Consider the following 24,013-nt stretch of genomic DNA (forward strand, 5'->3'; position numbering starts at 1 on the left):
AAAGGGACCATAGACTTCATCAGAGTCCATGACACAAAAAAAGGTAAATAACCCTGCTAAAGGAAAAAGTATCCATAACAACAGTAATAGCAAGCCTAGATAATCTATGTAAATGGACTATTGATGAGACTCTAAGCCCTCATGCCCAAGCCCATCCCAATTCTGAGTTGTATTCTCTTGTGCTAATTCCATATTGGGTCTGTAAATGTTGCATGTAAAGCTATCTAAGTCAATTGGAAAGACAGGCTTCTTTCACTTTCCCCTAATTAACATAGATCAATCATTAAGCTATACCAGATAGGATGCATGTGTATACATATGTATACACACATTTACACAATGAGAGATGGTGATTCATAAAAGCTGACTACAGAAGAATGAAGTTGTAAAAGTAGTTACTGCTACAATATAGATTGTGAAATAAAAAACAAATATTCAATCCACTAATCTAGTAAAAGATTCACAAGTTACTTATCAAATGAGCATGGGTGCCATAAACTCTATGCCTCATGGCTAGCCTTACTATATTGCTCAGCTGCTCTTAATCTTCATGCCATAAAGCATGACATACAGTATTCTAAAAGGATTTTAAAAAAATTCCTGAATGCCATTATATACCTTTTGAAATTGAGGAGAATTCCTAGATTAGGTGATACATTTAGGATTTGATGGGCTTTTCAGTTTCCTGAAAATAAAAGAGTTGAGATTATAGAGAAAATACTAGAGAGGCTTTTCAACTCCTACCTCTTCAAATTCCTTTCAAGTACTATGTCTTCACTTCATCATTTGTTCCTGATTGAAGTACACAGACAGAGTTATTAAGCTTATTTCAAGGAAAAGGAAAAGAAAAACTAGATTTGAAGCTCCTCATAGACAGGCAACTATAAGTTTGTCTCAAATAGCACCTAGGACAGAGTTAACCAATACTTTTGTGGAGTGAATACTTTTAATTTAAAAAAAATATTGAAAATAGTACATGAATTAACTCTATTTTCTATTTTAAGCCACAGAATATTCCATGCTTTTTATTTACCAAGTTTAAAAATATCTTTTATTCTAACTTGTAATAGTAAATATTCTTTCCTAAATTACTATTTGTTAACCATTTGTCACCTATGAACTGTCACATGATATTTCCATAGCCTCTGGTACTGTCCTAACTTACATTCAGCTATTTGGCTTTGGGATTTTAGTCATAAAGGAATTTCTTCCAAGTGTACATCTTGTAACATATCCATACCTTCTTTGGCTGTTTGGTTCTTGTCCATGTCCTCCCAGGAATCTTCCACAGAGGACAGGTTCATGACAGGTTTGTTATTTCTATTTTTGTGTGCAAATCTTTGTAAGCAATATACTATAGTCTATGCACACCCATTATGCATCTCTCCATTTCCCTTTGTGTCATTCACAATGTTATTTCTTCAGTGATTGCAATGTTCTATGATTCAAAGTCAACAGAAGAATTTTGGTATTAAAAAGATGTCTTTTCAAAGAGAATATCTAAAATGTCATATCCTTGGACCCAGAGACTCAGCTGCTGGACTCAGACCCCAGTGAGGCCAGAGACAAAAAGAAATATACCATGTAGACCAAAATATTTAGAGCAGCACTTTGTATAGTAACAAAAAATTGGAAAAAATATAATGGAATATGCTGTTTTCTCAAAATTATGAATCTGACAAATTTGGAAAGATCTAAATGAATTGATACAAAGTGAAGTAAGCAGAACAAAGAGAAGTTATACATGATTACTACAAAAAAGTATAACAGGACTTGCTAGGATATGCTCAGATCGCCTAACATGGAGGTTACCTGGATCCTCTACAAATTGGTAGGACCCAGAATGCCTCATGTTAGGTGATAAGGGCATACCTAGGCAAGTCCCATTACAAATATAAATGTAAAGAACAACAAAACCCACAAAACAGGCAAAACTGAATCCTGCATAAGTATATCAACCAAACTTAGTCCCAAAAGAATGATATAAAAGAGACCTTTTTTCTACCCTCTACTTCTTTGTAGAAGGGGGGAACCATAAATATGGACCAATGCATATAATGTCAAAAATTTTCATTATGTTGCATAGTTTTGTTTCTTTTCTTTTTTATGGCTTTTTGGTAGAGGAAAGAGGGAGAGATATGGTGACAAATATAAATGATATTAAAATATAAATAATTCATTTTTTAAAATAGATGGCTGTGATGGACATGGGTGTGATTTTATTCTACTTTTATAAAGAAAAGGGAAAAGAAAAAGAATATACAAAGGAAACAATGAACTGATTAGAAGAACTGACTACTAATCATTAGAGTGTGTCAGAAAAAAAAGTGTAAAAGGACAGGGATAGGGAACACCTCATGAAACTCACGTGTAGGACTTGGCAAAGGCATGTCTAATTCACACACATCAGAAATACCCAGGAGGGCAGAACTAAGATGGTGGAGTAACGGCAGGGACTTGCCTGAGCTCTCCCCCAAACCCCTCCAAATACCTTTAAAAAGTGACTCTAAACAAATTCTAGAGCAGTAGAATACACAAAAAGACAGAGTGAAACAAATTTCTAACCCAAAATAACCTGAAGGGTTGACAGGAAAAGTCTATTGCACTGGACTGGGAGAGGTGCACAGTCTTAACAGGGGCCAGCACAGACCTCTTAGCCCACAGATTCCAAAGACAACTTAGAAGGTCCACAGGAAAGGGCTGTCCAACCTGAGTGAGAGAGGAGCACAATCTGGCACAGGCTACACCAGTACAACCCTAGTCCCAGCCCCAGCAAACCAGGAGTAGGCCTCAGGAATGATTGAATCATTATGGAGCTCTCAGTCCACAGATGGTAAGTAGATTGAAAAACTGGTTATAAAGAGATGACAAGGGTCTCTTTGCTAGTACTGAGGCAAGACTCTCTTGCTTTGCCCATACTTGGATCTGGGGCATAGTTCTAGCACATCAGAGCTTGTGGCAGCAGTGAAGAAGGGACCCTCCTCACTGATCCAGGGCAGAAAAGAGTGCTCATGGTTGCTCACAGACTAGAGGACAGGTCAGGAGAGGATCTTAGATCATACTGCCTTGGAATAACTGAAAACTTACAGGCCCCTAGAAGTATCTCTGAAAACAGCTGCACAAAACTCCTGAAGCTTGGGACAGTTCACCCTCCACACTGGAAATAGAGCCCTACCTAAACAAAGAGCAAAAAAAGGCAAGTAATAGCCTGGGAAAATGAGAAAGCAATGGAAAAAACCTTTGACTATAGAAACTTATTTTGGTGACAAGAAAGATAAAAACACACACTCAGAAGAAGACAACAAAGTCAAAACTCTTACATCCAAAACCTCCAAGAAAAATATGAACTGGTCTCAAGCCATGGAAGAGCTCAAAAGGGATATTGAAAATCAAGTAAAAGCAGTAGAGGAAAAATTGGGAAGAGAAATGAGGATACAAGAAAATTATGAAATATTAGTCAACAGTTTGATAAAGGAGAAACAAAAAAATACTGAAGAAAATAACACTTTAAAAAGTAGACTGAATCAAATGGCAAAAAGGGTTCAAAAAGCTAATGAGGAGAAGAATGCCTTAAAAAACAGAATTGGTTGGGACAGCTAGGTGGTGCAGTGAATAGAGTACCAGCCCTGGAGTCAGGAGGACCTGAGTTCAAATCCAGCCCCAGACATTTGACACACTTACTAGCTGTGTGACCTTGGGCAAGTCACTTGATCCCAATTGCCTTGCCTTCCCCCCTCCAAAAAAAAAAACCCAAAGACAAAAAAACAGAATTGGTCAAATAGAAAGGAGGTCCAAAAGATCACTGAAGAAAATAATTCCTTAAAAATTAGAATGGAGTAAATGGAAGCTAATGACCTTATGAGAAATAAAAAAAAAAATCATAGAACAAAACCGAAAGAATGAAAAAAAATAGAAGACCATGTGAAATATCTCACTGGAAGAACAACTGACCTGGAAAATTGATCCAGCAGAGACAATTTTAAAATTATTGGTTTACCTGAAAGCCATGATCAAATAAAAAGAACCTAGATATCATCTTTTAAGAAATTATCTAGGCAAATTGCCCTGATATTCTAGAACCAGAGATTGCCTAGTTTCTGTCATACTATTTTCTAGTTTTCCCAGCAGTTTTTGTTAAATAGTGAGTTCTTATCCCAGAAACTGGAGTCTTTGGGTTTATCAAATTGTAGATTACTATAGTTATTTACTGCTGTGTCTTGTGTACCTCTTCTGTTCCACTGATCTACCACTCAGTTTCTTAGTACCAAATAGTTTTGAAGATTGCCACTTTATAATAAAGTTTAAGATCTGGTACAACTTGGCTACCTTCTTTTGCATTTTTTTCATTAATTCCCTTGATATTCTTGACCTTTTATTCTTCCAGATGAGTTTTATTATTTATTTTTTTTCCCTAGCTCTATAAAATAAAGTTTTGGTGGTTTGATTGGTATGGCACTGAATAAGTAAATTAATTTAGATAGAATTGTCATTTTTATTATATTAGCTAGGTCTGTCCAGGAGCAATTTATATTTTTCCAGTTGTTTAGATCTGACTTTATTTGTGTGAAAAGTGTTTTGTAATTGTGTTCACAAAGTTCCTGGGTTTGTCTTGGCAGGTAGAATCCCAAATATTTTTTATTGTCTACAGTTATTTTAAATAGAATATCTGTCTCTTGCTATTGGGCTTTGTTGGTAATACATAGAGATGCTGATGATTTGTGTGGATTTATTTTATATCCTACAATTTTGCTAAAGTTGTTAATTATTTTAAGTAGCTTTTTAGTTGTTTCTCTAGTATTCTCTAAGTATACCATCATATTATCTGTAAAGGGTGATAGTTTTGTTTCCTCACTGTCTATTCTAATTTCTTCAATTACTTTTTCGTCTTTTATTGCTTAAGTGAACATTTTAAGCACAGTATTGAATAATAGCGGTGACAATGGGCATCCTTGTTTCACCTCTGATCTCATGGGAAAGCTTCTAGCTTCTCCCCATTACTGATAATGCTTGCTGATGACTTTAGATAGATACTGCTTTTCATTTGAAGTCAAACTCCATTGATTCCTATGCTCTCTAGTGTTTTTAATAGGAATAGGTGTTGTATTTTGTCAAAGGTTTTTCTGTACCTATTGGAATAATTATATGATTTCTGTTGGTTTTGTTATTGATATGGTCCATTATGTTGATAGTTTCCTAATATTGAACCAGCCCTGCATTCTTGGTATAAATTCCACCTGGTCATAGTGTATCCTTGTGATAAATTGCTGTAATCTCTTTGCTAATATTGTTGTGGTTGTGATTCCAGGGCTGGTACTTTGCCTTCTGTGCTGGGGCTTGAGGCTTCACTGCTGGCCTGCTGTGCCACTAGCCTGCTAAGCCAGGACTAAGTGACCTTGGTTGCTGATCTGTGCTGTGGCTAAGAGCTTCCCTGGCTTACTTGCACTAGGCTGTGCTTCCCTTTCAGACCCTTCCTGAAGTCCTTCTTAGTTATCTTAAGTTGGAAAATTGTTTTATTCTTTTTTTCCCATAAGTTTTGTCCCTCCAGAATCTGTTTAGTGGCTTGATTTAATGTTGTTTCAGAGGGAAACTGGGGAGAATTCAGGCCACTTCCTGGCTTTTCTCTACCATCTTGGCTCCACTCTCCCCTTGGTCTTTTTAAGTGGTGCAACATCTGGTGCAACATCCATTCAGTGATTAAGGCTTAGGCAAGAAATGATAGTGATCAATAGCTAAACCCTAATGTTGTGATGCTGTAATTTGATCAGTATAAAACTTTGATGTTTCTCTACATAAAGTTTGGGAGTCTAGATATGGCCATTCCATTGTCATTGATGGTAAAAATAGGTCATTATAGAAAAGCTGGCAAATGTCTTCAAGTTTCAATTAAGTTGTTGCCATCCTTCCAGTCTCATCTATGAATGATCCAGGTTATCAGGCTTCAGACTCACAACAAGCTTTTTATAGACTTTTTATAGACTCATTTTCCCTAAAACAGTCTTCACTGTTTTAGGGGTACACCAAATCTATTTTTATGCTATTTGTCTTCCTAATATTCTACAAGTTAGTTTGTATTTTAAATGAGTGGTATCCTTAGCTGTCATATCTTTCTGCTTACCTAAGAGATCAACTGTTTGCTGACTAAGCCTTCTTAGAATATGAGAACTAATTATTTGTCACCTCTTTATGACTTGATCTGTAGACTGCGTTCCCCATTTTCTCCTGGGGTTGTCCAAAAATCTAATATCTCCATCTCTTTTCCCTTTCCTGAGTTTCTTTCTCTGAACTGTACTTTTAAAGAATAATATTACTATGTTTACCCCTTAAAATGATTCCCCATTCACTCTATGTAGCACAGTGCTTGGCTCACAGTAAGTGCTTATTGTGCCACGTAGAATCACTATCCTTGGGCAAATAATACCATTTGGTTTCTTGTAGAAATAAAATCTTCATTTATTTGGAAACCATCCAATGAGAGAAGTTAAGATGGCTTCTTTGTGGCCCTATACAAGGCTGAGAATGCTCAGGGTTGGAGCCAAGAAGAATATAGTCATAGCAGCAGAGTATTACGGTATGGTGAAAAGAACCCTGGAGTTAAGAGACATGGACTCTGATATTTCCTAGTTATGTGAACATAAGCAAAGCATCTTATTTCTCAGAGTTTTGGTTGCCTCATCTACATCCAAACTCTCTCTGCACTCCCTTCTGCTTTAGTTATAGCTGTTGTTTTTTTTACCACAATTCCTGGATCTTTTAGGTACCAGAAAAAATTAGGAAAAAATGAAGGGCTGGGAGAGCCTCTGGGAATGTAGCATTAATGGAGTTGCCTGACATTATTCTAATTTCCCTCAGAGAAGGATTTTTGAGAAGAGAATCACTGAAAGAGGAGTACTAGAAATCCTGGAGGTTAGTAAATGAAGGAGGCATTGGGCAGTGGGTAACCTTTCGTTATTCCCACTCACTGACTGAGAATCCTAGGGCTTATGATGCTTTATGAGGAGATAGAGAGAACTTTGCCTGGATCGCTGGCCAGGAGTAGAAAGTGAGAAGACAGTTTCTGCTCAACTCTTGTGACTCTGATATGGAGGAAATCTTCTGAAGTACTTCTTTGCCTAAATTTCCATGAAAACTCTACTTTCTTTTTGAGGGAGAAGATATTGAGACATTGCCAAGAGAGAAGGGGGAGTTCAGTGTAGTTCTACTTCTTTGAAAGTATTTTGAAAGCAATATTTTGTTCATTTCCATTCTGCTTTAGTAAAAAAAAAATAGTTTAAGTCATATGTGAACGGCTAGTTCATTGATTATCCCGTGAAGTTGGGGGAGAGACTAAAATCCTACAGGAAGGTAGGTTAGTCATTAGCTAAGTCATGTATATTGTTAATGAGTATCCATCCCCCCAGCTTAGATAGCAATCTTAAAGCTACTAGGAGGAAAATATCAGAAGATGAGTAGGGTGGAGGGGAGGTCTGTCTGAGTCATGTACTCAGAGAGTGAGGAGGTCAATCCAGGTTGAGGATGCCACAGATGGTCAACCATGCTCAGTTTACTTGAACTGGCTTACCCAGATATAGAACCTCAATTAGTTACCCAAGACATACTCCCTTGATAGCAACATCAGAAAGGTTCCCCTAGTTGTAAGTGTAGAATCCTTGGCTCTGCTGTAAGCCCTTTTTTTCTCTCTCTATGCTCTTTCATGGGGTGACATCATTAGCTCTCATGGATTTATCATGTCTATGCATATAACTCTCAGATCTTTGTATCTAGCCTTAGTTTCTTTCTTGAGCTCCAATCCTGTGTCACTAGTTGCCTATTTGATATTCAAAGTGGATGCGCTAGAAGCATTTCAAACTCTCCTTGTCCAAAATAGAAATTACCTTTTCCCCTAAGCCTGTCCCTCTTCCAAACTTCCCTTTCTCTGCTGAGGAACATTCTCTAGTCACCGAAGTTCACAATTTCTGTGTCAACTTTGCCCCTGTCTCAACTACTATGTAATGTCCTGTCTACCTCCACAACTTGTCTTACATTTCTCTCATTCTCCCCACTCATACAAGTATTGCTTTCACAATCTCTTGTCTGAACTATTGCCATAGCATCCTACTTGGTCCCATGCCTCAAGTCTCTCCCCACTCCAAATTCTCCACCATACAACTGCCAAAGTAATTTTCCTAAGGTGCAGACCCAACTATTAATCAATCTACCAAACAACAAGCACTAAGGGGTATAATGGCCATAACAAAAAATTCCCTGCCCCCAAGGAGCTTACATTCTATCAAAACAACATATACATAAATAAGCATATACAAGATAAACATAAGGAAAAAACAAGGACTGGGGAGGGGAGGGTACTAGCATCTGAGAGATCCAAAATTCCTTCAATGATCAGCTCAGATATCAGCTTCATTTTTCCTTATCCTAATACCACTCATACCTTGCCAAACTCAACCCTGAATTACTCTCATCATCCCCTTCCTCTGTCCCTACTTTTGTGCCATTGAATGGAACTAGAGGGAGTTACTCTCACTGGATCTCCTATAAATTCATATTATCTGATCTCAATTGGGATTTCACTGTGGCAGGATAGTTTTTTTTTTCCTATGTAATTAATTCCAAAGTAACTATTCCAAACCTTCTCTACTCAATTGTCTTTTATTCCCCCTCTTTCTATGCTCTCAGCTAAGGACTTTGCCTCCCTTCACTGAGAAAATGGAGGCCATTCACCATGACCCCTCCCTTCTCCCTTTTTCTACATCGACTTCTTGTCTATAATGAAGAGGTAGCCCTTCTCTTCTTGAAGGTTTATATTTACCCCATTCCATCCAATCCTATCTTGTCCAGGAAATGACCCTCTATCCTCACCCACTTTCTCTTATTTTTGATCTCTCTCTATCTACTGGGTCCTTCCCAGCTGTCTGCAAATATGACTCTCTCCCTCCTCCTTAAAAAACAAACAAACAAAAACCTTTCACTTACCCTTTTAGGTCTCCAAGCTATCATCTCCTATTTCTCTTTCCATTGTTAACAAAATTTCTAGAAAAAGCCATCAAAATTTATTACCTCCAGTTTCTCTCCTTTCACTGACTTCTCAACCTTTTGCAGCCTTACATTTGACCTCATCAATCAATTGAAACCTTTCTCTCAAACACCACCAGTGGTCTACTACTTGCCAAATCTGAGGATCTTTTTTTCAGTCCACAATCTTTTTGACCTCTCTGCATTATTTGACACCTCCTTCCCCTTCCCCTGATTTCTCTCTCCTCTGGATTTCCATGACCTGCTTTCTTAGTTTTCCTCCTTTTAATATGACCATTCTTTCTCAGTCTCCTCCTTCAGTTTATAATCCATATCAATCACTCTAGTTATAGGGTTCCCTTAGGCTCTGGCTTGGGCTCATTCTCTTTTCTGTCTATATTCCCTCACTTGATTACCTTATCAGCATTCTTGTTTTAATTATTATCTTATGCAGATGACTACCAGATCAACCCTTAAGGAATCTGGCATAGTTACCTATATATCCAGTTCTAAGCTCTCTCTTTAGCTGTAGTGGGTGGAAGAAAACAATTTATATTTTGCATTTTAGCCAAAATCTGCCAGAATCAATTCATTAATATTAGAGCATTTCATCTTGGATAAATCACTCTGCTAATAAAAATACCCTCTGACCCAAGTATATCCAGCTTACATTTTATAATAATAATGAAACAAAAAAAATGAAATATCACCACAAAGTAAAAGATAGTTCAGGTTTAGGGTTTTTGATTTATCAAACAGAACCATAGTAATGTTGATGCCAAGGCATAAACTTACTTGAAGTAAGTATCTTCTTGAAAATAACTATGCCTTCTCTAAAGAACAATCCATTTCCCATCTGTGCATTGTCCTAACTCTTCCACATGCCTAAAAGGCATTCCTTACTTTCTTTTACCTTTTAGAATCCCTAATTTCCTTTGAGACTGAACTCAAGGTATTACTTCTATGTGAAGCCCTTCTTGCTCCATTTATCTGCTAGCTTCCATTTCTGCCCCACCCCCACTATCACCCATCACTAACTATTTTGAATTTAACTTTATAAAGTCATTGTCTCTGATGAGGGATGACTCCCAATAGGTTCAGCAGGAACTCTGATCTTATCTAAGACCAGAACCTTCAATTCAGTCTGGAAAGAATTCAGTAGGCCTAAGCAGACTTGGAGTCAGAGTTGAAAAAGTTTATTATACGCTTTACAGCAGGCAAGGATCCTTAGGGGACTTGCAACCTTAAAGGGGTAGAATTAAGGTTTATAAAGAATCATCCATAGTAGAACCCAATTATGCTAACTAGGTGATTAAGGGTGGGATTAGGGAGGAGTTAAGGTGGGGCCTGTGTAATGTAACTTCACAGGTGTATTGCCCATGATTCACTGGGGAAAAGCCCAAGGGGGGGGCGGGGCTACCTAGAGGCGTGGCTTTAGTATTGAGACATCACTAAGTCAATGAGAGGTCAAGGGCTGATGGAGAAGTGCCCAGTTTGCTACCCATCAGTGTCATGCTTGACAGGATTGATGTCTGGGAATGATTGATGTCTGGGAACCAAGGTTAACCGGAGACTCAGTGGATAATAGGCAAAGGAGTTAACCCAGAGATAGGGTCCTGAAGGGTTCATTGAGGCAGCCAAGGAGTCAACCTAGAGATAGGGTACTAAAGAATCAATGGGGGCAGCGGGACACTATGCAAGGGGGAGATAATAGTTGCCTAAGCTGGAATGTTTATAGATACTTTTGTGAAGGATTGATAGGTATAGCTTGTTAGTGTTTCAAGGCTGAGATAAACAATCCATGAGTTGTTGCTGGGCACAATTAATGCTTTGAAACTAGGGGCAGGGGGAGGAGGGACAGAGTTAATGCTCTGAGACTGGGGTGGGGTGGGGAATGGAGTGTGATTTTACAAACTGGTTTTACAAATTGGTGTTACAAAGTTTTACAGACTGATGTTACAAATATAGATCCCAAGCACCCCATCATTTCTGATGTTACAAATCGGTATTACAAATTGAGTTTACAAATAGATTTTACAAACATAGATCCCAAGCACCCCATCGTCTCCACTAATAAAAGCCCCTTTAGAGAAGGAACTGTTTCACTTTTGTCTTTTTATCCCTGGCACCTAGATCAATTCTTAGTATATAAGAGGAATTTAATAAATGCTTTTTGATTAATTGATTGATCAAAAGAAGTGACCTGAGAGAAGTTTAGAGAAATTGATTAAATGATTAAATCATACTCCCTGAGATAACTGATGAAATCTGTGTGCAGGTTGAAGCATATTTTTTTCACTTTCCATATTTTTCTTACTTTTTCAATGCAATATGGCTGATATGGAAATATGTTTTGATAATGTAACATATATAATGGGTATTACATTCCTTTTCTTCTCAATTGGTGGAGGAGGAATGGAAGGAGGGAGAGAATTTGGAACTTGAAATTTTAAAATGAATTTAAAAAATAAATTTTGTTTGTTATTTAGTCATTTTTCAGTCATGTCTGATTCTTCATAACCCCTTCTGGGGTTTTTTGGTAAAGATACTGGAGTGGTTTGCCATTTCCTTCTCCAGCTCATTTTATAGATGAAGAAACTAAGACAAACAGGGTTGAGTGATTTGCCCAGGGTCACACAGCTAACAAGTGTCTGAGGCTAAATTTGCACTCACAAAACTATGTCTTCCTTCACTTAAGGTCTGGCCTTCTATTTACTGTGCCACCTGGCTACCGCACCCCTCAAAAATAAAATTCAAAACCACTCATTAATTAATTTTTAAAAATAAATTTAAAACCATGAGCATCTTAGACTAGATAGAGAAGAACCCGTGAAAGTAATGGAGGGTGGCAGAGGGCACAGCATTTGAATGACACCATATGCCCTGGATCCTGACTGCTGGATAGGACTATACATTGATCACAGCATTGCATACTTTTTACTAGCTGAAAGTCACTTTGAAAGATTTGTCAACCTTAAATGAGAAGAGAGAATAAATTGTTAATTTTAGTAATTGAATATTAGTTAAGAATCACAGGAGAAAGGGAAAGTTTGGAGTGGCTGAGGTGAGAAAGTGAATATTATATAAGCTAACCATATAGTTTTGATGTTTCTGTTAAAGGAACACTATTATCAGGATATTTCCTTCCTTTTGGCTCATTCACTTACCACCCACTCCCCCAAACTCCCAACACACACACACACACACACACACACACTCACTCTCATTCTCTCTCTCTCTCTCTCTCTCTCTCTCTCTCTCTCTCTCTCTCTCTCTCTCTCTCTCTCTCTCTCTCTCTCTCTCTCTCTCTCTCTCTCTCTCTCTCTCTCTCTCTCTCTCATATCAAATAGCCAATATTTAGAGTTTGAAAAAGACCTTAGAAGTAATCTAGTCAAAACTCCTAATTTCACAGGGGAGGAAGGAAAACAAGTACACATGTGATGTCTAGATTATGCCAGGCAGAGTGCTAAGAGCTTTACTACAAAAATTTTCTCATTTGATCCTCACAGCAACCTTGCAAGGGAGGTACTGCTATTGTACCCCTCTTACAGTTAAGGAAATTGAGTCAAACAGAGGTGGAGCAACTTGCCCAGGCTCACACAGTTAACGTCTGAGGCCAGATTGGAGGTCCGGCCTTCCTGACTCCACGCTCTGGACTCTATCCACTGGGCTACAAGCTGCCTCCAAGTTGGATGTAAATTCCTAAGTTGAATGTCAGTTCTCTTTTCTGTCTTTATTTCAGTAACTGCCTGTCACAGTTCCTTGCAGAGCATAGGCACTTAGTAAATGTTGGATTGAATTGAATTGGATTGGGTTAAATGAGCTGCTTCTACTCAGCATACAAGTGAGACACAAAACATCTAAATTTCAGGAGCAGTTCCTAGGCTGTGAATTAACCCACTGTGCTGAACTTGTAAATCTAGGTCATAAAATTAATAGTGTTTTAGGACACCCATTTATTTTTATATCTTCTGTCTATTTACTTTCTACCTATTCATTAATTTATCTATCAATCTAACCATGTATTTATTAATTCATTTATTCTTTATTTGCTTATTTATACTGATCTGGCTTGGTTTGGGGGCAGCTAGGTGGCACAGTGTATAGAATACTAGATCTGGAGTCAGGAAGATTCATCTTCCTGAGTTCAAATCTGGCCTCAGACACTTACTAGCAGTGTGACCACTCCAGTATCTCTGCCAATAAAACTCCAAATGGGGTCACAAAGAACTAGACATGACTGAAATTATTCAACAACAAGGGTTGGTTTACCCTTGTCTGGCACAGACACTCCCCTCCCCTCTTAAGACTTTACTTTACAGGTGCTGAAAGTAGTTCATACATTGAATTGTCTTTAACGTGGTTGCAGGTCAGAACTCCCAGGCTCAAGCAATCCACCATCCTCTGACTCCCCTGGTAGCAAGAATTATGGGAATGCACCATCATTCCGGGATGTGGCATCCATCTTGATGAAGAAATTTTTTTCAATTCAATTGAATAACATTCATTAAGTGCTTACTTTGTGCCAAGCTCTGGGGATACTAAAAGAGGCAAAAGCACCGGCCCTCAAGGAGCTTGCAATCTAATGGGGTCGTCAACATATAGGCAAATATCTACAAAATGAACTATACACAGGAGAAATAGGAAATGATTAAGAGAGGGGAAAGTGCTAGAATTAAGAGGTGTTAGAGAAGATTTTTTATAGAACGTGGGATTTTAGATGGGACTTCAGAGTGTTAGGGAGAGGGTCAATAGTTGAAGTGGAGGAGGGAGAGCATTGTAGGCATGGGGGATTGCCAGAAAAAATGCCCAGAGTCAAGATAGAGAGTGCCTTGCTCATGGAATAGCCAGGAGGACAGTGTCATTGGAATAGAGAGTACATGTGGAGAGTAAGGTACAAGAAGGCTGGAAAAGTAATATGTAACTAGGTCATGAAGGACTTTGAATGCCAAATGCTTCTTGAGGCAATACAGAGTCACTGGAGTTTATTGTGTAGGAAGTATGACATGACCAGACCTACATTTAGGAAAATCACTTTAGTGACTGAATGGAGAATGGATGGGAGTGGGGAAGAGGTCTGAAGCAGGCAGAACCACTAGCAGGCTGGGGCAGCAATCAAGGCATGAGGTGATGATAAAGATCTTACTAACATACTTAACTCCTGTAACTCCAGCACTATACCCTGGAACCACTTAGAAATTCAGAGTTTATAGATCATGATCTAAAGGCCAGGGCATGCTGGTCACTGCTTGACAACAATTCTGTGGGTGGTGGTGGGAAGATGTATGCAGAATACATTTTTAAAATTGAATCTGCATTATTTAAAGGAAACATTCAGTAGTATCAGACTTTAAACTATATTGTAAGGTTAAGAGTATTGTTCAAGTATAAAATAAATAATTTTTATTATTTTAAATTAAAATTTTCTTGTATAAATAAAACCTATGTAGCAAAGAATAGAAGGAATTAAGAATATTGGAGGGAAAACTTTCATAGACAGTCTCTCAGATAGGATGTGATTGGTTGGAATATTTCTGTGGCGTAGGAAATGATGAGCTGGTTGACTTAGAAAAACATGGTAGTGGAGGAGAGAGAGAGCCTTGTAGGCATGGGGGATTGCCAAAAAAAAAAATGCCCAGAGTCAAGATATAGAGTGTCTTGTTCATGGAACAGGATTTATGAAGATACTATTGGATTTATGAAGATACTTTCCACCTTCAAAGAAACAGATGACAAATGGAAATAAACATAGTAAGGGCTTACATATATGTGTATAAGTGTATATGTGTATGTTTATAGATATCTACATATATGTATATATATCCACACTTAATTGTAGCCTTCTTTAGGGTGGGGAGATGGGGAGGGTGGGGCATGGAGTAAAGTAAAAAGTGCACAGCAGAGAACCAAAGAAAATCTATAAGGAAGCAAAGAAAAGCTGAGTAGGTTTGAAAACAACATGTAGTTTTTGTTATATAGATTTTCTTGAAATGGAAATTTATTGTTTTAAATTGAATCCCCTCATGTTCTGCTGTGTACATGGCGATTTTTTTCTCATTTTGTATTTAAGTTTAAAATAAATTTTAAAAATTAGAGAAAATATAATATGCATTATTAAAATGTTACCCCATCACTTTCATAAATCTAGAGACAATCAACAAAACAACGTAGTGTTTTCTGATTTCCAAGTTCATGAAGGTAGTACAAGCTAACTCCGCCCCTACAAAAATATATGGATAACACTTGCAGTTTGAGCCATTGAGAAGCGGATACCTTGTATCTCCATACACTTCAAAAGTAGTTTTAGTTATCACTGGTTAGGTAAGTGCAGCTAGCTAGGTGGCACAGTAGATAGGTCATCAAGCCTAGAGTCAGGAAGACCTGAGTTCAAATCTGACCTCAGACACGTGCTATCTGTGTGTCCATGGGCAAATCATTTAACCCTGTTTGCCTCAGTTTCCTCATCTGTAAAATAAGTTGAAGAAAGAAATGGCAAACCTTTCCAGTGTCTGCCAAGAAAATCCCACACGAGGTCATGAAGTTTCAGACATGCCTAAACAACAACAAAAATCCAAAGCTGCACAGTTTTACGTAATAAAGGCAGTAATTCAGGCTAGGTGGAATGACTGGTTTCTTTACCCTTTGCTGTTTTGCTAAACCACAGATGATTGTGGCAATTGCTAACCCTAAATCAAGTAGCTGTCTGGATAGAGAGAAAGAATGAAAGAAAGGGACAGTGAAAGAGAAAGAGAGAGAGAGACAGAGAGAGAGAGAGTGGGTGGGAGGAGGTGTAAGTGCAAGCAGGTGGGGTTTTTGTTGTTTTCTTTTTGGAGCTTAGTTTCCCAGGCTCAGGTTAAATTGTAAACGTTTGAAATATTAATCTCCTTTGAATTATGATAATTCACAGTGTTGTAAGGTAACCCAAATCACATGCCACCTGGTTTGGAGCCCATCATTAAGCCCCTTTATATTTGTCTTTGTTTTTATCATAAACACTGTAACTGCTTGTATCAGCTTAAATGCCTAGTCCTGGGTAAGAGTTACCCAAGGCATAGTCCCGACCCCTTATCTTTTTTTTTTTTTTTGCCTTTTAGAGGGCAATTGGGGTTAAGTAACTTGCCCAAGGTTACACAGTGAGTTTTTTGTGTGTGGGTGTTAAGTGTCTGAGGCCTGAGCAAACTCTGGTCCTCCTGATTCTGGGGCCAGAGCTTTACTCACTTTAGCCACCCCTCTTATCTTTTCTTAAGTTAGAACTTCCCTAAATCAGTAAGCCTTGAAACAGCAGCATGTATAAGGATTATGGTGCAAGCCTGTATAGAGATCATGGGGCAAGTCTATCCCATGCAAGAGACCACCCTGTTCCAGGATGCTGACCAAGCAAGGTCCCCCACACCCTTCACTCAGAACATGACCCTGACCTGTTCCATGACCCTAGACTGTTTGGGGAATTTCACTACTCCTGTGCCCTCCACCCTGTTCTAGGAAGGACCCTGGTCATATCATTGTACCCTTGTGCCACGTTTTCCAAATTAGTCCTGAACTATGGATCCAACCAATGGCTGGTCTTGGCTAGCTCCCCTCCCTAGTTGTGGTTTTTGCCTTTATAAGCCCTGTCTATACCCCAACTCAGGGCTGCCTGATTTGAGTGTATACTCTAGGCAATTAAGCGCTTGATCAATAAATCCACACCCAAATTTACCCTGCACCCAGGCCTCAGCTCGATCTTATTCTCTTTACAACAACAGCTGTGCTGAGTCAAATAGGTTTCGTGCCTTCTAGCTCTAACCAATCAGGGGCCCAGACTTTCTGGGAGGTCGCTATTTTGCTTTGGGGGTTCTCTCATGAGAAGGATCTTTTGATTTCCTGGTTAACACTCTGAGTTATGTTCAGAGCCCCCCAACTACTTAGATGTCTGTGCTCCTTCAATCTAGTGATGTATGTAAAGTGTATAGCAATATTCCTTTACTCAGACAATTGGAGTCTTCTCTGTTGGTCTTTGTGCTAATTTCTCTGCTTGTATTTTCTACTTATCTGTCTTTCTTGGATTCCCACTTCTTTATTAAAGTAAGATTGTTAACTCCTTTAAAGCTGTCTTTCCTTCAGCAAAGCAGATCAAACAGCTTGTGCTAACAGATCATCCTGGGTGTGCTAGGGTGCTTGCTAATATATTTGGCATAGCAGGCAGGATCTGCATAGCCTAAAGGAAAGCATGGAGTGTAGTGAGACTGGGCTAGTTGTTGGCCCAGTTATTGTGTTGCTTTTTGTCATCAACCTGAGAAAAATTGAATGAGCAAAATTAGCAGGAGTGGTTTCCCTGGTGTCCAGAGCAGAACCCCGGAAGATAACTTCTCCTTCCCCCTCCCTACCCCATTAACACTGCTGAGAAGAAAAGTCAGAGGAGTAACTGTGGGAGGAAAACAAGCTTATAGGGTATGGGGATGGCCAGAGACTGAACCAGGGCTTGAGTGGAGTAACCCTGTCCCAGACTGCGAAAGCCCTCAAAAGTATATTGTATTTAGAGCACAATCCGGAGTGCACCCCTCACCCCAGACCTTGAAATGGGGGCTAGAGCAGTATTTGGAAGTAGCAGAAGCAGTGGAGGTGAAATGGAGATGGAGTGGAGAGCTGCCTGTGTGAAGACCCTGGAGCAGGAGCAGAGAGCTGCCTATGCTGGGACTAAGGCAGGAGCCAGGAGAGGACAGCATCTGTGGGAGGAAGAACCCGAGGCTGGGAATTCAGCCCCAGGGCGAGATAAAAACTTTGCAGCATGGCAGGACCACTGTGTGTGCTTTCCTTCTGCATTCCCTTGGGATGATTTTGGACCCAGGGGGTGGGGTTTTCTATGGTGGGGGGGGGAAGTGCTTGGACCCCCAAGGACCCACCCTGTTGGCTTTGTCACCCAACCACCCCTCAAAACTTGAAAGCAGGGCTGGAGCAGTGTTAAGACTGGGATGTGGCTCATTAGAGCATGCCTGCACCTGAAAGGGCCAAGAGGGAGCCTGCAAAGGCAGTGTAGGGAGAAGGACACACCCGAAAGAGGACTTTTACTTTTACATTTTTGTTTTGGATTGAGGGAGAAGGAGCTGGCTGCTCACTTCCCAAAGATTTTGACCCCCAGGGAATATATAGGGTGTGGGGTATGTTATGCTAAGTTATATACTTTTGTGTTTGTTTAAGGTCACATGGCCACCTTGGTAATGAGTTGTTATGTAGCTATGTATTTTGTAAACGTGAAGCTCATGATGTGTTTATTTTATGGGAATTATGTTGATCTGATATATATTTCTTACATGTTAATGCTGTTTTTTGTTCCAGGATCCATGGCCATAACAATCTCTTATTCACCTGTGTAGATTTTAAGGGCTAAGTATTAGATTGTAAAGGCCAGGATCCTGGAGGGGTGGAGTGTAAGTACAAGAAAGGTTGGATTTTTGTTGCTTCCTTTTTTGAGTTCAGTTTCCCAGGCTTAGGCTAAATTGTAAACATTTGAAACATTAATCTCCTTTGAACCCTGATAATTCACAGCTGTGCTGAGTCAAGTAGGTTTCATGCCTTCCAGCTCTGAGCCAATCAGGGACCAAGTCTTTGTTATATATTCTGAGAGGTTGCCCGTTTTGCTTTGGGGGTTCACTCATGAGAAGGATCTTTTGATTTCCTGGTCAAGACTCTGAGTAACCATATGTTCAGAGCCCCGCCCCCCCCCAACTGCTTAGATGACTGTGCTCCTCCAATCCAGTGATGTATGTAAAGTGTACAGCAATATTGCTTTACTTAGACAGTTGGAGTCCTGTCTGTTGGTCTTTGTGCTAATTTCTCTGCTTGTATTTTCTACTTATCTGTCTTTCTTGAATACTCACTTCTTTATTAAAGTAAGATTGGTAATTCCTTTAAAGCTGTCTTTCCTTTAGCAAAGCAGATCAAAGAACCTGTGCTAGGTCATCTGGAGTGTGGTAGAGTGCTTGCTAATACAGGAACGCAACATCAAGATGTGGGATTGAAAGGTCACATCTGACAAGCCTCCCCCAAAACCTCTTTTACAAAATGACCACAGAAAGCACCAAACTAAATTCTGAGCAGAGAAAGTCAACAAAAAAGTTATATTAAGTCATTTTTCCAACCAAGGGCAGCTTAGGAAGACAGAAAGGGAGGTTTATGGACCTCCATAGGTGGGGACAATCAGGAGGGGGCTGGCCAAGAGCACAATGTGGAAGAAATGGCATTGACTGGGTGTTATAGGGCAACAGAAATACCTGGTCAGAAAGAGATACTGGGGAACTCTCTGTACTAGAACTGGGTGCAGGATTGAATGACATTTAACAGCTCCATCACCCAGTACTGGGTCACAGTTCCATGTTAGAGAGAAGAGGATTAGACCATAAGGGAACATAGACCCCAACTGTGTAAGAACCAGAGTGAAGACCAGGAGGACAGTGACCACACATCTACCTGGATTATACCACACTGAAAGCACTGAAAACTCACAGGACCCCAGATCTAGTTGTGAAAGCAGAATAAGGACATAATAGACAGAAGAAAGCTTGTCACCCCCTATGCCACTCCCCACCCCTCTCCTCACACACACACCCAGAGGTAAGCAGAGTCCAATAATAATTCAATGTCCAAAGTCAATAAGTAGGCTGGAAAGATGAGTGAGCAACAGTAACAATAATAACAACAAAACCTGACCACAAAAATATACTATGGTGAAAGGGGACCTCAAGACATAAACTCAGAAGAAGATAATAACTTGAAAATACCTATAAGTAAAGCTTTGAGAAAAATGCAGAGAGAACACAAGTCCAACAAGAATTCTTAGAAGAATTAAAGAAAGATTTTTTTTAAGAAAGATATTTTTTAAAAATGAAATAAAAGAGGTAAAGGAAAAATTGGGAAATGAAATGAGAACTTGGCAAGAAAATTATGAAAAGAATTAACTGCTTGGTAAAAGTTACACAAAAATATTGAGAAAAAAAAAACTCCTTGAAAATCAGAATTAGCCAAATTGTAAAAGGCACAAAACTTCACTGAAGAAAATAACTCCTTAAAAATTAGAAGTGGATAAGTGGAAACTAATTATTCCAAGAAACAATAAAACCAAGTCAAGAACTGAAAAAAAATAGAAGAAAATATGGAATATACCCTTGGAAAAATGACTGACTAGAAAATAGATCAAGGGAAGATCATATAAGAATTATTATTCTACCTGAAAGACATGAACAGAAACAAAGCAAAGAGCCTTGACATCATATTTCAAAAAATTATAAAGGAAAATTATCCAGATACCTTAGAATCAGAAGGTAAAATAGAAGTTGAAATAATCTACTTTCTATTCCTCTTCAATATCCTCCAGAGGTCTATCATATCTAACTTATCTAAAATTCTATTTATCGCCTTAGCTTCTTTTTTATTTATTTTACAGTAAGATTTATCTAGATCTAAGAGGGGGTAAATTGAAGTCTTCCACTAGTATAGTTTTACTTTTCTCTTTTCTCCTGTAACTCATTTAATTTTTCCTTCAAGAATTTGGATGCTATGCCATTGGTGCACATGAGTTCAGTACTGACATTATTTAATCTATGGTACCTTAAAAAAAACATAGTTTGCTTGAATATCTTTTTCAATTAGGTGAATTTTTGCTTTTACTTTGTCTGATATCATCAGACAAAGAGAAATCCTGAGAGAAATCCCAAAATGAAAACTCCAAGGAATGTTATAACTAAAATTCAGAATTGCCAAGTCAAGGAGAAAATATTGCAAGAAAGAAAAAAAAATTCAAATGCTACAAAACCACAATAAAGATCACATAAAATTTAGTAGCCATCAACATAAAGGAGCAGAGAGCTTGAAATATGATATTCCAGAAGGCAAAGGAACTAGGATTACAACCAAGAATGACCTACCTGAAAAAATTCTGAGGGAAAATGGAGATTTAATGAAATCGAGAACTTTCAGTCATTCCTCATGAAAAGACCACTACTGAATAGAAAACTTCACATTCAAACACAAGAATTAAGAAAAGTATAAAAAGGTAAACACATAAAGGTATAAACAAGATTAAGCTACACTCATATACATGAAGATGATATATGCAACCTCAGACAATTGCATCATCATTATAGCAGTTAAAAAAATCTTCTCAGAGGGCATGGGTATGATTAGATTCTATTATAGATATATAATATATATATATTATAGATATATAATAGATATCTATTAAGATAATCTCAAAAGAAAAATTAAAGGGTGGGAAATAGTGATGGATTGGGAGAAGGGGTAAAGGAGAAGATCAAGGGAGATTATCTCACATAAAAGAGTTGTGCAAATAAGAATTTATACAACAGGGAGGAAATGATGCCGGGGTAACAGGCAGCACTTGAACCTTACTCTTACCTGAACTGGTTCAAGGAAGGAAGAATCCACACATTGGGGTACAGAATTTTATTTTATCCACCTGGCAAGTAGGAAAGGAAGGGGATAAGAGAAAGGAGGTAGATTAAGAGAAGCAATGGTTAGAAGCAAAACAAACTTTTGAGGAGGAGATAGGTTGAAAAAGAGAAGAATAAATAAAAGAGAATATGAAGAAGGAAAATACATATAGCCATTTCTGTTTTGCAGACCTTCCCCACCCCTCATGAGGCTCTGCATGGCCCTGTCCCCTCCATGGCTCTGCAGCTCCCTGAAGTTGGATTAGCATCAGTTCTTGGAGCAGAAGACCCTTGGTACAAGGCTGCACTGGCACTGCTGCCCCTGCTGATGTCTGCTGAGCCAGAGACAGTGACGATGAAGGATTTTGTCTTCTGCCTGCCAGATGTAAAGCAAGAACTGTCTGGAGTTAACAGTTATAACTGTAAATGTGAATGAACTCACCCACAAAATGGAATGAACTCACCTATAAAATGGAGAAAGATAGCAGAAGGAATTAAGAAACCAGAATCCAACAATATAATTTGTTTGCAAAAGACACATTTGAAACAGAAACATACACACAAGACTTAAAAATAAGGGACAGGAACAACATCTATTATGCTTCAAGTAAAGTAAAAAGGTAGGTATAGCAATGATGATATCAGACAAAACAAAAACAAAAATTCACCTAATTGAAAGAGATATTCAAGCAAACTATGTTTTTTAAAAGGTACCATAGACAGTGAAATAATGTCAGTACTAAACTCATGTGCACCAATGGCATAGCACCCAAATTCTTGAAGGAAAAGTTAAATGTTACAGAAGAAAAAAGAAAAGTGAAACTATACTAGTAGGGGACTTCAATTTACCCCCCCTCAGACCTAGATAAATCTAACCATAAAATAAATAAGAAAGAAGATAAGGTGATAAATAGAATTTTAGATAAGTTAGATATGATAGACCTCTGGAGAATATTGAAGAGGAATAGAAAGAAATATAACTATCTCATCTGTGCATGGCACCTTTACATAAACTGATCATGCATTAGGGCATAAAAATCTCACAAATTCATAAAAGCAAATATATTACATGCACATTTTTGGCCCTAATACAGTTAAAAATTACAACCAATAAAGGGTCTTTGAAACTTAGGGTAAAAATTAATAGGAAATGAAATAATCTAATACTAAAGAATAAGTGGGTTAAAGACCAAATCATAGGAACAATAAATATGTTTAAAGATAATAACAACAATGGGATAACATAACAAAATTTGTGGGATGTAGCCAATGGAATACTTAGGAGAAATTTGATATTTCTAAACACTAGCATTAATAAAAGAGATAAAGAGAAAATATATTAATTGGCATACAACTAAAAAAATTGGGAAAGGAACATGTTAAAAATCCCTAATTAAATCCCAAAATAGAAATCCTGAAAAATCAAAGAGAATATTAATAAAATTTAAAAAATAAAAATCTTCAAATGACTAGAACTAGGAATGAGTTTTCTGAAGGAAAAAAAACAATAAAATAGAAAAACTGTTGACTGATTTGTTTTTTTTTTAAAAAGCAGAAAACCAAATTACCAATATGGAAAATAAAAAGTGAATATGCAACAAATGAAAATGGCATTAAAGCAATTATAAGAAGCTACTTTGCCCAACTAAATTCCAATAAAACTGGTTATCTTAATAAAAAAGATTAATATTTACAAAAATATAAATTGTCCAGGTTAACAGAAGAGAAAATAAAATGTTTAAATAACCCTTTTTTAGAAAAAGAACTTGAAGGAGTCATATAAATTAACTCCCTAAGGAGAAAAAATTATAGGACCAGATGGATTTACAAGAGAATTCTACCAAACATTTAAAGAATGATTAATTCTTGGGGGCAGCTAGGTGGCATAGTGAATAGAGCACCAGCCCTGCAGTCAGGAGGACCTGAGTTCAAATCTGTCTTCAGACACTTAACACAATAACTAGCTGCATGACCATGGGCAAGTCACTTAACCCCAATTGCCCTTCAAAAAGCAAAAAAAAAAGATTAATTCTAACACTATATAAATGTTTTTTAAAATAGGTAAAGAAGGAGTCCTACCAAATTCATTCTATGGCAAAATGTCATTATGTTACCTAAGCCAGGGAGATCAAAAACAAATAAAACTATAGACCAATTTCCCTAATGAATATTAATGCAAAAATTTTAAGTAAATACTACATCCATATGTGATCCATAGGGATCCATTTCTATATGGCACCTCTGCCCTAGCAGGCTGGAGTCAAGGTGGCAAGATGGCAGCCCAGAAGAAATGAATACGAGAAGCTGTTTGCACATATTATTGTCCATAAAGGGCATATAGTATAATGATTTACCACTCACACTTCTACTGATGGTGTATTTGTGGTAGATTAGACTCTGGGTTAATAAGGGAAATGTTCTATTACTACTTTTCTTACTATAATATTTCATTAAATGCATTGGCTTTGAACTAATCATGCCATCTGGTTGGCTAGAAAATAAATAATTTAATTGGTGGGGGCTTGAGAAGTAAGGGTTTTTTTTTTTTAATCTAAAACATTTCCATATTTTTCATTTTATAC

The 24,013-nt window shown here is 38.0% G+C and overlaps 1 protein-coding gene across 4 annotated transcripts in view; it reads left to right on the plus strand.

The window, feature by feature from the left end:
* HHLA2 (HHLA2 member of B7 family) overlaps positions 1 to 24,013 on the plus strand; it is a 93,565-nt gene that overhangs the window by 40,623 nt on the left and 28,929 nt on the right. The window contains exon 2 of one of the 4 annotated variants that reach the window (XM_069069810.1): positions 21,622 to 22,051. The exons of the other annotated variants lie outside the window; for them this stretch is intronic. The gene's annotated coding sequence lies outside the window, so the exon portion shown is untranslated. The remainder of the gene's footprint in view (positions 1 to 21,621; positions 22,052 to 24,013) is intronic. 4 annotated transcript variants of the gene reach the window in all.

This window comes from Petaurus breviceps, unplaced genomic scaffold (assembly GCF_028583685.1).
Source record: "Petaurus breviceps papuanus isolate PSGF00001 unplaced genomic scaffold, PetGlider_PUasm1.0 90792, whole genome shotgun sequence".
Taxonomy (NCBI): Eukaryota; Metazoa; Chordata; class Mammalia; order Diprotodontia; family Petauridae; genus Petaurus; species Petaurus breviceps.